At 37.0% G+C, this 12,587-nt stretch overlaps 1 pseudogene; it reads right to left on the reverse strand.

Moving 5' to 3' along the window:
- Window positions 1-8,008: 8,008 nt before the first annotated feature.
- On the reverse strand, window positions 8,009-8,606 carry LOC115525253 (annotated as a pseudogene).
- Between the last annotated feature and the right edge of the window lie 3,981 nt (window positions 8,607-12,587).

Below are 12,587 nucleotides of genomic sequence, written 5' to 3' on the forward strand. Positions count from 1 at the left end.
CTTTGGATTCAGGTTCCTCAGCTGTTTGTTTAAACTCCAATCTTTAATTTTAGATAAATTCAGTGCTTCCTTAGCTCACTAGAATGACAAGTGATTTTACTGGATAAAAGTGAAATTCTGAACATTATTAATGAAGAATGAAAAAATGGGAAGAAAACGAAGTTTGCAAATATGGCATGCTTCATCACAAGATGACGATTTAAGAGAACGACTTTAATCGTCAGAGTTATTCTGTATCAAATAGGCTTATTTCATTGCAAGGAAGCAGCCACTCTCAAGTAATGGGAATACTGAGATGTTAAACGGTGAATCGAATGTTGAGAATTTAGCTAAAGGCTCCGTACCTGTTGCCGCCTGGGCCTCCATTCTGTGTGGGCAAGGGGGGCCGGCAGAACTGACACCGTCTGCTCCCTGCCCCCAGAGCATGCCCACCAGAGTCACGAGCAAATGTGATCTCCTGAAGTGACCTCCCCTGAGGCCCCCAAAAAAAGCATTCTCCCTGTCTCCTAGGGCCTTCCCTTGGTGTGCCCCATAGAGAAGACCCCTGAGCAGCTCACCAAAAGCCAGCACTTTTTGGTTTGTATTGGCCACTCTGGCCTCAGCCAGGGAACCCGAAAGCCCCTCACTCTTGGACTGTCATAAAGGCACGAACTCCAGATCCTGCTGGGCTCTCACTGCCTGCGTGCTGCCTTGACCTCCCCGTGTGATCCCTCCAGGCACACCCTGTACCTCCTCCAGGACCTTGGGAGTAATAAACTTCTCTATTTTAATTCCCCTGTGGCCCTTTGTTAAATCCATGAGATACACCGGGGCTCTACTCTACAGATGTTAATTTCATAAAGTCACAACCGTATAAGAACAGAAGCCATTCCAGCACTCGTGCTCTCGACTGCGGGGACGGGGCAGTGGGAAGAGACATCATTCAATATCCCTCAGAACACCTAGATCACTCTGGTGAGCCTACAGAGCTCTGCCCCAGTGAACGTGTCATTTGTCAGGAACAACGCGGTTACTCCATATCCTGGTGTTTCTGCTCTGTGTCATAGTTTTATCTTTTTCTCTGTGTGTGCTCACTTCTACCTGCCAGCTATCCCTGCATCTAACACTGCCTGTTGCCTTTCCTCTGTGTGGGACTTCACCTTCCCCAAGGACAGAGTCGTAGTGGGTAAGAATGTCTTCATCCATGATGGTACACCCTACTGAGGACAATTCTTCCATCAAGACACCCTGTAGACCTTTACACAATCTTCAGTTGAGGGATCTTACTCTCTCATGGCCACAAGAAACCAAAAGAATGTTCTCAAAATTGTAATATCTTTGGGTCATTAGATGGACATTTGTATATGCCTCCAATAACAACTTTAGGTAAAAAAAAATGTATGAGAATCATAATACATTTAAATAATGAAAGCATAACTTTTTATATATTAATATTATGATACTAATAATATTAGTTGTTTCAGTAAAAGGTGAGATAATATGTTTTTATACAGACCACTGAGAGCATGCACCATGGGTTGTTTCTTATCCAGGAAGTTTCTTTTCTTAGTTTTTTGCTTCTACAAAATTAAAATACAACTCCAAATCATACCGGGAATAGCAGGGAGTGCGTAGTGCCTTCTTTTCAGATAATTTTGTCTCTTGAGATGGAATATGGACTGCAGAAACTGTGGATTCCAGAAGATATTAATTTGAGTTTTTAAATGATGATGGGGTGTCTGGGTGTCTCAGTCGGTTAAGTGTCCGACTTAGGCCCAGGTTATGATCTCACAGTTTGTGAGTTCAAGCCCCACATCAGGCTCTGTGCTGACAGCTCAGAACATGGAACCTGCTTCGGATTCTGTGTCTCCTTCTCTCTCTCTGCCCCACCCTTGCTCAGACTTTCTGCACACACTCTCAAAAATAAGCATTAAAAAATATTTTTACAAAAAAAAATAAAATGCCTGTATCCACTGAAACAGTCATAATTTTTCTTCTTTCATGTGGTTAAATTAGGCAAATAAAATAAATTTTTCTGACATTGAAATTCTTGCTTTGCTGCTCCACAAATTCCATGTTATATTTGTCCAGAATTTTATCTCTACCTTATGTTTAAAATTCTCTAATTAATCGGTATTAAAGATTGTTTTCCACAGTGTTAATTTAGTCTTAACCATATTTTGATTAATTTCTTTACTCACCTGGAAACTTTTGTATTCCTTTCTTGATTCAATTTTCTTCATCCTGAGGTAAACTTTTTTTTTATGTTTCTTTTTGAGAGAGAGAGAGAGAGAGAGAGACTGTGAGTAGGGGAGGGGCAGAGAGAGGGAGACACAGGGTCCAAAGCAGCCTCCAGGCTCTGAGCTGTCAGCACAGAGCCCGATGAGGGGCTTGAACCCATGAGACATGAGATCATGACCTGAGCCGAAGTCAGACACTTAACCAACTGAGACACCCAGGCGCCCCTGAGGTAAACTTTTAATGGATTTTTCAATGATGATTAATCTGTGATTAGTAAGCTCTCAGTTTTTGTCTTTTTTCACTATTATTCTTGAAAGTAGTATAGACATATACAGAGTCCACAGTTGATAGTTATTTTATGCTCAGCATCTTCAATATATTACTCTACTATGCCCTAAATATGCCTAATTATGCCTAGTTCCATTATGCCACTCTTGTTTCTGATAACAACTACTGTCAGTCTAACCGGTACTCCTTTCAGATGACTTGTCTTTTTTCTGGTGGCTTTTTACTTATTTTTTAATGTTTATTTATTTTTGAAAGAGAGAGCGACAGAGCCTGACGTGGGACTCAAACCACAAACCACAAGATCATGACCTGAGCCGAAGTTGGACACTCAACCAACTGAGCTACTCAGGTGCCCCTTTATTTTATTTTTTTTTTGTTTTTTGGGTTTTTTTTTTTTGTTTTTTTTTATTTTTTTTTATTTTATTTTTTTTAATGTTATTTTCTTTTGAGAGAGCACAAGCAGGAGAGGGGCAGAGAGAGGGGGGGACCGAGGATCCAAAGCAGGCTCCACGCTGTCAGCCCAGAGCCCAATATGGAGCTTGAAATCACAAACCATAAGATCATGACCTGAGCCGAAGTTGGACGCTCAACCAACTGAGCCACCCAGGTGCCCCTCTGGTAGCTTTTTAAATAGTATCTTGTTCCTTGAGGTAATGCAAGTTCACTATGTGCCCAGGTTTCTATTTATTTTTCTTTATCTAATGAATTCTTGCTTTCTGGAACACTCTTACCCATTTCTTCATTCTATATTATCTCTCTTGTATTTATTCCAAAATGTTTTCCATGTCTCTCAATCACTCTTTAATACTTTCAGTCACTTTATTCTGTTCTCTAAATGACTCTTTTAGTGTCATTTTTACCTTAATTCTCTGTTTAATTATATCTAATTTACTGCTTAATATAGTCACTCTTTTTTTTAATTTACATTCTAGTTAGTTAACATACAGTGTAATATTAGCGAGTCAACACTTCCATACAACATACAGAGTGGTTTATAATTGTTTTGTTATTGTGAGCTGTGCTTGTAGGGCTGTTTTTTCCTGGACAAGTATTCTGGATTGTAGAAAAGCAGCCACACTAAAGTTCTGCATTTCTACTGCAAAAGCCCCAAAGGTTTCACTAGTCCTAGATTAGCAATTTTTAACAAGTATAATTGACATATAATTATAATTGACATATAAGTATAATTGACATAAAAATAAAATCTACATGAATAAAGTATACAATATGATAAATTTTGACATATTTAGGCACTCACGAAATTATTACTGTAATCAAAATTGTTAACATATTCATCACCTAAAAGAGTTTCTGGTGCCATTTGTAATCCATTTCTCCTGACCCACACTGCATCCCACCTCCTCCTCCCCACGTAACCACTGAGCTGTCTCCACCACGATAGATTAGTTTGCATTTTCTAGATCCTTGTACAAATGGAATAATAAATTATGTACTCTTTGTTGATTTGATTCTTACATTGAACAAAATATTAGGAATGAAGTGTTGAGGTAATATAGAAGGCATATATCTACATTTTTTTTAAATTTCCAACCTGTTTTCCAAGTGGTTGTACAATTATACATCCTTGCTAACAGTTTATAATGGTTCCAATTTACTCACATATTCATCAATTCATTTTAATTATAGAAAGCCTAATAACTGTATCATGTATCCTATTGTGGTTCTAATTTCCATTTCCCAAAGGACTAACTATAAGCATGGAGAACCCCTACTGCTGTGACCCCAAGAATTTCTTCCTCTTACTCAAGTCACACAGTCTCAGCAACCCATCAAAATTACATGCAAGTGTTTCTATCAGAGTTGAAGGCTCTAGTGGTTTCTTCTCTGGGTAAGCAGATTTTGATTTCTGTATCTCTCTGGACATGTCCGTCTCTCCACATTTTTTTTTTATATATTTTATTCTATTTTATTTTCAATATATGAAATTTATTGTCAAATTGGTTTCCATACAACACCCAGTGCTCATCCCAAAAGCTGTCCTCCTCAATACCCATCACCCACCCTCCCCTCCCTCCCACCCCCCATCAACCCTCAGTTTGTACTCAGTTTTTAAGAGTCTCTTATGCTTTGGCTCTCTCCCACTCTAACCTCTTTTTTTTTTCCTTCCCCTCCCCCATGGGTTTCTGTTAAGTTTCTCAGGATCCGCATAAGAGTGAAAACATATGGTATCTGTCTTTCTCTGTATGGCTTATTTCACTTAGCATCACACTCTCCAGTTCCATCCACGTTGCTACAAAGGGCATATCTCATTCTTTCTCATTGCCACGTAGTACTCCATTGTGTATATAAACCACAATTTCTTTATCCATTCATCAGTTGATGGACATTTAGGCTCTTTCCATAATTTGGCTATTGTTGAGAGTGCTGCTATAAACATTGGGGTACAAGTGCCTCTATGCATCAGTACTCCTGCATCCCTTGGGTAAATTCCTAGCAGTGCTATTGCTGGGTCATAGGGTAGGTCTATTTTTAATTTTTTGAGGAACCTCCACACTGTTTTCCAGAGTGGCTGCACCAATTTGCATTCCCACCAACAGTGCAAGAGGGCCCCCGTTTCTCCACATCCTCGCCAGCATCTATAGTCTCCTGATTTGTTCATTTTGGCCACTCTGACTGGCGTGAGGTGATATCTGAGTGTGGTTTTGATTTGTGTTACCCTGATAAGGAGCGACGTTGAGCATCTTTTCATGTGCCTGTTGGCCATCTGGATGTCTTCTTTAGAGAAGTGTCTATTCATGTTTTCTGCCCATTTCTTCACTGGGTTATTTGTTTTTCGGGTGCCATCTGACACCCTGACTATTTTGGCTAGAGATTTTATTTCACAATTTATTATCTTCTGAACTACTATTTAGCCACATCCCACATATTTTGATAAGTTAATTTCCATGTAGTTCAACACATTTTCAATTTTTTAATGTTTCCTTAAATCTTGGATTATAAGTATGTTAATTTTTTAATTGAGGTATAATGGACATAATGTTACATTAGTTCAGGTGTACAACATACTGATATTTGTATATGCTCCAAAATGACCACCATAGTAAGTCCCATTAATATCCATCACCATACATAATTACAATTTTTTTTTCTCATGAGAACTTTCAAAATCCATTCTCCTAGCTACTTTCAAATATGCAATACAGTATTCTTAACTATAGTCACCACACTATAGGTCCCCATGATTTATACATTTTGCAATTGGAAATTTGTACCTTTTGAAACCCTCACACCCATTTTGCCCGTCCTCCACTCTCCACCTCAGGCAGCCACCTCATTCTGCTCTTTACACCCATGAGCTCTGGTTTTGGTTTGTTTTTTTTTTTTAGATTTTTAATCCGATTTTTTTTTAGTTTTTAAATATTGTGGTTTTTCCTGATATCTTTGTTATTGGCTACTTACTTAAAATTTAATTTTGTTCAAAGAACATTATGTAGTTTGACTTGACTCCTTTAAATTGTATTCAGATTTTTTTGATGGCCAAAAATGTGGTCTATCTTAATAAATGCTTACTTTTACTTATTCACTTAACAAGTACCTGTTGTTTGGTGGGAAATTTTATAAATGACACAGATCAAGTTGGCCAACACTACTGTTCAAGTCTTTATATACTTACTTATTTTCTGTCTACTGGTTTCATTAGTTATTGAGATACGGTATTAAAATATTCAATAACTGTGGATTTGCCAAATATTTTCTATCAGTTTTGCTTTATTTTAGAACTCTGTTATTAGGTACACAAATGCTTAGAAATCTTATTTCCTCTTGATAAATTTATCCTTTGTAACATTATGAAATTATCCTCTTTATCCCAGGTTATATTCTTTGCTATGAAATCTAATTTGTCTAAAATGAAAATAACCACCCCAGCTTGCTTTTGCTTGAAGTTATTATGGCATATATATTATAGCCATCCTTTCATTTTTAACCTAGCTGTGTCTTTCAAGTTTCTTGCAAGTTTCTTATAGGCAGCATATAATAATATACTGCTTTTCTTTTAATCTAATTTGACAACCTGGGGACGCCTGGGTGGCTCAGTTGGTTAAGCATCCAACTCTTGGTTTCGTCTCAGGTCATGATCTCATGGTTTGTGGGTTCAAGCCCCACATCCAGCTCTGTGCAAAAGGCACAGAGCCTGCTTGGAATTCTGTTCCTCTCTCTCTCTCTCTCTCTCTGCCCCTCCCCTGCTCGCTCTCTCAAAAAAATAAACATTAAACAAATTTTAATTTGACAATCTGTACTTTTTGATTAGGCTGTTTAGACCACTTATATTTAATGTGATTTTTAAAATATCTTTGGGTTTAAAAAGACCATCTTGTTAGTTTTGTTCTATATACTCCATCTGTTCTTTGATTGCCTTTTCCTCTTTTTCTGCCTTGAGACTAAATGAGCATTTTTTTATTATTTCATTTTATCTCCTTTTTTTTAACAGCTCAAATTGTTATGCTATTTTAGTTGTTACTTTAGGGTATATATCATACTCTTTAAAAATTTATCACAGTTTGCTTTTAGATGATACTTTATCAATTCTTTATAAGAAAATTACAGAATTTCTTTACAAAATTTATTTAAAGGAGAAGTTCTAATTCTCTTCCACAAGGTTTTATGCTTTTCTTTCATACATTTTATTTATGAATGTTATAATTCCAACACATTATCACTTTTTATTTAAGAGTTAATTATATTTTTTAGGGGTGCCTGGGTGGCTCAGTCGGTTAAGCGTCTGACTTTGGCTCAGGTCATGATCTCACATTTCGTGGGTTCAAGCCTCGTGTTGGGCTCTGTGCTGACAGCTCAGAGCCTGGAGCCTGCTTCAGATTCTGTGTCTCCCTTTCTCTCTGCCCCTCCCCTGCTCATGCTCTGTCTCTCTGTCTCTCAAAATAAATAAATGTCAAAAAAAAATTTTTAAAGAGTTAATTATATTTTCAAGAAAATTGTTCAAAGTAAAAAAGGAAAGTTCTTATATTTACCCGTGTAGTTAGTTTCTGTTGTTTTCCCTTTCTGTGTGTAGATCAAGGTTTCTATATGATATAATTTACATCTATGTGAAGGACTTCTCTTAACACGTCTTGCACTGCAGGTCTCTGTGTTAAGAATCATTGCAACTTGTGTATGCATGAAGAAAATGTAATTTAAAAAAATTTTTTTTCAACGTTTTTTATTTATTTTTGGGACAGAGAGAGACAGAGCATGAACGGGGGAGGGGCAGAGAGAGAGGGAGACACAGAATCGGAAACAGGTTCCAGGCTCTGAGCCATCAGCCCAGAGCCCGACGCGGGGCTCGAACTCAGGGACCGCAAGATCGTGACCTGGCTGAAGTCAGACGCGTAACCGACTGCGCCACCCAGGCGCCCCGAAAATGTAATTTTCCAAAACAAGTCTTTAAAAAAAAATTTTTAAGTTTGTTAATTTCAAAAACCTCACTAGTGGAATAAAAGAATTTAATACAGGCACACAAAAAGGAAACCCCATGAGGTTTTCACTAGGATGAAATGGGATTAGCTTTGCAGTTCTCATAATCCTCTTCATGGAAGGATGCAATTTCAGTTTCATTGCTGATTCTAGCAGCTTCCCAGAATGCTACCTTCTTTTACCAGGGGTCTCCCAGTTTTCCAAATTCAACACAAGTTTATTTGCGTTTGATTTATGAGCTTGATGAATTACCTTCAGTTTGTCATATGTATATTAATGAATGGTGGTGTCAGACTGGCCCTTAAAGAGACCTCTTGCTTTAGAATACAACAGGGGGACTGGGTGGCTCAGTTGGTCAAGTGTCCCACTTCAGCTCAGGTCATGATCTCACAGTTTGTGAGTTCGAGCCCTGTATCAGGCTATGTGTTGATGCTCAGAGCCTGAAGCTTGCTTTGGATTTTGGTGTGTCTCTCTCTCTGCCCCTCTCCTGTACTCTCTCACTCTCTCAAAACAAATAATGCAACTTTTTTTTATTTAAAAAAAGAAATACTAATAATTTCTCTACAGTTTGGTCCAAATTAATTCCATGATATACTACAGGTTTGTAATTATAATGCTCAAATGAAATGAAATGAGGCAAACTATATGGTCACCTCTCCAGAAGTCATGTGAAGAAATTCTTTTGATCCAAAATTTTTTTCACATGTAGGCTCCCTAGGGAATCTCTCACATACAAAAACAAGGAAAACTCTGCTAATATATTTTGCCCATTTGGTTTTACTGGACATTCAGCAAGTGAAGCCTGTGATTAGTCAAAATTGGTATCCCAATATTCTTTTTTTTTTAAGTTTATTTATTTATTTAGAGAGAGACAGAGACGCATGAGCAGGGGGAAGAGCAGAGAGAGAGGGAGAAGAGAGAGAATCCCAAGCAGGATCCGCACCTTCAGCACAGACCACCGACACGGGGCTCAAACTCACAAAACCACAAGATCATGACCTGAGGTGAAACTGAGACTCTGACGCTTAACTAACTGACGCCACCCAGACACCTCCAATATTCTTCTATTTGAAGAATATTTTTGATGGTAAAGTTATTCTAGACTGATATATTTTTTTTCTTTCAATACTTTAAAGATGTTGCACCTCTATTTTTTTCTTCTATTGTTTCTAGTGAGAAATCTGTCATCTATACCTTTGTTTTTCTGAACATAAGGAATATGTTTTCTAAGTGATTTTGAGATTTATTACTGGTTTTAAGCAATTTGATTAATAAATGACTTGGTATAGTTTCCTTCATCTTTCTTGTACCTAAGGTTCTTTGAACTTTTGGATTACATGCTTGTAATTTTCACTGAATTTGGATATATTTTAGCTACTTTTTCTTCAAATGTTTTTAAGTTCCCCCTCTCTATCCTCTTCTTAGGGGACTCTAATTATTTGTATATTTAGCTCCTTAAATTTGTCTTACAGGTCACTAATGCTTTTTCATTTTTAAGTATTTTTTCTCTGTGTTTCATTATGGGTATTTTCTATGCTATGTCTTCAAGTTTATTAATATGTATTTTGTGCTTATTATTTAATCTTCTAGTAATCCTATACAGTGTATTTTGATCTCAGAAATCATAATTTTATCATTTGAAGTTTGATTTGCTGAGTCTTTCCTCCAGCTTTTTGAACATATAAAAATATGATCATAATGAACCTTTTAATGTCCCTTCTACTAATTTACCCATTTGTGTCATTTCTAGTTTCATTTGCATTGATTGATTTTTCTCATTAAGGGTTGCATTTTCCTATGTCTTTGCATGTTTGGTAATTTCACTTGGATGCTAGACCTTGTGCTTTATACCTTGTTGGGTGCTAGTACTTTTTCATTCCTATAAATATTTTTGAGCTTCATTCTGGAACATAATTAAGTGATTTAAAAACTTATCCTTTTAGATGTGACTTTTAAGCTTTGTTACATGGGGACAAAGCAACATTTAATCTAGAGTTAATTTTTCCCAGTCATATGTGACTTTCTAGGTAATTCCCTCCTCTCATTTGGCGTATTTCTCCCCACACTTTGAGGTCATTTCCTCAAATTCATGTACTGATCATTACTGTACTGCATATTTGAAAGAGTGTCTCCTGCTGATTTCTGAAGTCTTGTCTCTGTGCAGTTTTCTTCTTCTGTTATTCAGTCCTGTAAACTCTAGCTGTCTTAGCCTCTCCAAACGACCACCATCTGTCCTCTCAACTTAGGGAGGAGGCTCCCTTCCCTAAGCCTTGTCCGCGGCAAAAGCTAGGGCAATCATAGGGCTCACTTAATTTATTTCTCATATCTAAAGATCAACATTCTTGGGGCGCCTGGGTGGCGCAGATCGGTTTAAGCGTCCGACTTCAGCCAGGTCACGATCTCGCGGTCCGTGAGTTCGAGCCCCGCGTCGGGTTCTGGGCTGATGGCTCAGAGCTGGAGCCTGTTTCCGATTCTGTGTCTCCCTCTCTCTCTGCCCCTCCCCCGTTCATGCTCTGTCTCTCTCTGTCCCAAAATAAATAAACGTTGAAAAAAAAATAAAAAAAAAAAGATCAACATTCTTAACTGCCTGATGCCCAGTGTCTTGAAAACCTTTGATTCTGATATTTTGTCTATTTTCAGAAGTTTCAGCATAAATCTTGGTCCTGATTACTACTCCATCTTCACCAAATGAGGAAAGCTCTCAGTAGTTCTATGTTTGTTTCTCAATTTGGTATATTTGCATTATGTGTAATTAAATATAAACTTATACCTGTGTCTTCCATGAGCTAGAAAGTTTTTCTTAAGGGTGAGTTTTTTTCTACCTTTATTGGATTCTGAGAGGGTGAATAAAAACAAAGCTATACGTTCAACTTCCAAGGAAGGTGCTGAGAGTTTTTTTTCCAATTACTTTTCAAAACCTGGAGTTACTTGATGATCCCATAAAATGGGATATGGCTTCATTCTACTGTGTGGGGAAAATTATTTCACTTACATTTGCAGCTTGTTTTATAACTTCCTTGGCCATACCAAAACATGTATCCCTTTTCAAGGAATGCAGAGTATAACTTCATTTATGATCTATTGTTTGTTTTGGCTTCTTCTCTGCCTTTAATATCAAAATGTATCAATTTCATACTGGAAGCATTATGTTATTCTTATTTTGGAAAAATTTGATTTTACTGGAGAGGTCACTGTGCTTTCTTTGAAAATGACATGAAAACCTCTCAGGGTTCATGCGATGTTTTTCAAAATTTTGTAAGATAGGTGCAGGGCCAGCTGCTTTCAGACAATTCCTTATTTGTACTCTTTTCTTTTTCTAATCCTTAAGAAAGTTATCATGCTATATTCTGTTATTCAAGCTCATAAACCTTCACACTCCATATTGGCAGTGGAGCCTTGTTCACTTTGTACATTTGGAATATTCTTTAAAGTTATAATATTTAAACTACTGTCAATTTGAGATACAGGTTTATCTTTTGTGAATTGTTTATGTAATGCAATTCATATAATATAGCAGCAAAAAGGTAAATTCAGCAGGTACAACAAAAGCATACAAATGATGTAAAAATAGGTTAACCATTTTAAAACTTCAACTTGATTAATGAATATTTTAAAAGACTGATGAATGCAGTCCTAAATCATTCAGTGTCTCCAAGGACATAATGATTAAAATAAAGAATAATGTATTTCTCTGCAAATATGATCAAACTTACATTTCACATGTATAATGTATTTGTGTGAACTTTTTTCTAAATTGCCAAGGGCCTGTTTAATTGCTCTATAGTCCTTACAGGATTCTGAGTTGTACATTAGCTACATTTTAGGAAATTCTGCCTTCAAAAATGCATTAAAACTATAGACCTTTTCAAATATATTTGCACAAATGTCCCCTGAATCCATTTGCAGACCTCAGGCTAGGAATCACTCAGATGTTTACTTTGATTAAGGCACAGATCCTCCAATAAATGTGTTTATGGCCAAGAGAACAGGATCTTTTGCCCCAAAGCCTAACAATTCTTAGCAAGCAACTACCTGGGGTTACTTTTTTCAAAAGGGGATTGTGACACGGCAAACAATTGTAATTCCATGCATTGTCCAGTTTGAAACCCAAAATGAAAAAAAAAAACAGACACAATCAAATATCAGACACTGTGGCAAACACCATTCACAGGCAATGATTTATCATTTATATGTGCTCAGTTTTAGAGAGATATCTAAAGCCCTTTAAACATTACTAGACTAGAAGTTACCAGAAAGGCGGCATGACAAATCCAGATACTATCAGGCCAGAACACACTTAAACGAGGCACTCGTGCTTTGACAAAACAAAAACACAAAATCTGATATGAATCTTAATGTTTGGCTTGCCATTAGTGTATACCCTCTTGGAAATGAGTCTTGTTTAGACAGGAATAGAAAGAGCACATTTAGCCAAATTGCATCCGCCATGCATGTGTTACAGATTTTAAAATCACTATTTACCATCCACATATGTGCTCCTTTTTTAAAGCAAAAAGGATAATATTCTTCCCAAATGACATTGCAATCATACAACTCTAAGTGAAATTAAAAAACAATAACACTCCTTTAAGGCTGAAATCAACTCACACGTAAAAATAACAAATGAAGATGCTTTAGACAGAATGATT

Source organism: Lynx canadensis, chromosome D1 (genome assembly GCF_007474595.2).
Source record: "Lynx canadensis isolate LIC74 chromosome D1, mLynCan4.pri.v2, whole genome shotgun sequence".
In the NCBI taxonomy this organism is placed as follows: domain Eukaryota; kingdom Metazoa; phylum Chordata; class Mammalia; order Carnivora; family Felidae; genus Lynx; species Lynx canadensis.